The following is a 2,217-nucleotide window of genomic DNA, read 5'->3' as shown; positions in this document are numbered from 1 at the left end:
CTGCTGGCAACAATGACTTCAGTAATAAGGGGATTTGCAAAAAGCTTTCTACACAATCCAAATAATCCCAAGGAAACAATTAGCAAGGTAGAAGCAGAACATAGGGCTGTCAAGATGGTGCTAGGCTACTGATAGAGAATTTTCCGAATATTAACATACACTGTCAGGTGAAAGTCCTACTTTAAAATGAGGCACCAGTATAAATCTGGAAGCAGTGTAGGATCTATAAAATTATCTTCCAGAGTATGAAAATTCATTATCTACAAATCCTTTTATACTACCAAATTAACCAAATAGATTAGTTGAATGCCACATATCATACAATATCCTTCCCCCATCAAAATCAATCTAAAGTGTACGACAGAGAGTCTGTTATTTACAATATCAAGCGTCAAAAAATGGGTCATGTAAATTGTGGAATTAGTATTTTCAAGTAAATTTCACTTAATGTATATGAATCTATAGACTTAGAATACTTACAAAAGAATATATTCATTTAAAGGGAATTTACAAGGTAAAACATCAACACCCAATTTTTTAGGCATTACCATATGACAACATTCCAATGTTATCATCATAGACAATTCAGGAGATTTATAAAAACCCATGAAATAGGCATTATTACCCCCCTTTTAAAATAAGGAAACTGAGGCACAGAGAGCTGAAGTAGTTTATCTAATGTCACACTAATAATCTGGAGTCAGGATTTAAAACCAGATTTTGCTGACATTAAAATTTGAGCTCTTGGCTACTATTATACCAATGGACAAGTTATCCATTTAAGGAACTGGTAGGCATGGGGGGCTTGAATCAAGCAGCAGACTAAAATAGCTTACTTTCAATGTAGTAAGGAAGCCAATAATTGGTGACAACAATTTTGTGTTTAAAAGTCAAGGGTGTATGGATACACAGAAGAGTGCACTAGACTTGAGGAGAGTTCTCAAGGGTATTATTCCATTAACAATTGCTTTTATTTAGAACTAATCTTCAATGATGCCAAGTGTCTGATTTTTTAAATTATGTACCTTTTCCCAACATTAAGGATGAAATTAAATTCAACATGCATATGAGGAAATGAAAGACAACATTTCTATAAGGGACCTTCAAAAGATTTTCCTGCAAGTCAATAACTTTGCTAGGAACAGAACCAAAAACCTTTCTTAACTTTTAGATCAGCACTCTATACTGCTAGTTTTTCTATGTTTTACAGAACCACAAAATCCATATAAGGAGAGGGTTTGGGGAGAAATTTAACAATCACGTGTAGTACCCATGAGACTTTCCCTCTTTGAACCTTCCTTTTCTCATCTGTAAAATGATACTATCTTTTTCATGAGCTTGCTGTGAGGATAAATGTGCTTGTGCTTCTCAGACTAGACCTTGGACTGGAGCATGAGGTAGTTGTGCCAGGGAAGACATCAAGACACACGATAAACATGGTGCATTCTTTAAGAACATTGATTTTATTCAATAATGAATCATAATACTTTTTAGTAAAATAATCAAGAATATATTATGGAACAGAATACAAAATTCAAAAGAGTTTTTAAGGTAGAATGTATTGGATTATACAACTTCTACTTGGTGGGAAAATATGAGAAGAAATGATGAATGTGAATACATGTTTTTTTCCTTCCTCTTCTGCCTTCATAAAATTTTACATTTATTGCCTGTATTTATCATAGAATCTCTCTGCATCTCACCATCTACCTTTTCGTACTGCATGCAGTTAAAACCTCTAAACTACCTTTCTTATGCCAATTAGGTCTTTCATACATTAGTTAAGGATGACTTATAGCGACAGCCAGACAATCACTGCCAACTAAGGAGTATTTGCTGGAAGGTACCTTGCAGGGCAGGACTTCAGTAGTGTAATAATCCTCCTCCCCCTCAGGCCAAGAGTCCCACAGGGTCTCTGCATAGCAGGCCTATAGCTCACTAACTCACACAGGTTACTATGCAAAGTGGGACCTCCTTCCCCTCTGCTGCACAACTCGCTATCTTCACTGCAGGAAGAGGGAGAGGGGCAAAAGAAGGAGGCAGCACTGAGATGCAGCTATCCAGAGTGACAGGAAGCCTCACCTTACCCAGGCAGCTGACTCGGTCACAATGGTGGGGGTGAGAAAACTCCCCTCCTGCCACTCTTGATCTAGGTACTTTGTGCATCCTAGAAGGCAGGCTTAAATACTAGAAGGTTGTCCAGGCCTTCTACAGTTG

The sequence above is a fragment of the Lipotes vexillifer genome, unplaced genomic scaffold (genome assembly GCF_000442215.2).
Source record: "Lipotes vexillifer unplaced genomic scaffold, Lipotes_vexillifer_v1.1 scaffold189, whole genome shotgun sequence".
NCBI lineage: Eukaryota > Metazoa > Chordata > Mammalia > Artiodactyla > Lipotidae > Lipotes > Lipotes vexillifer.
This window is presented reverse-complemented; position numbering follows the sequence as displayed.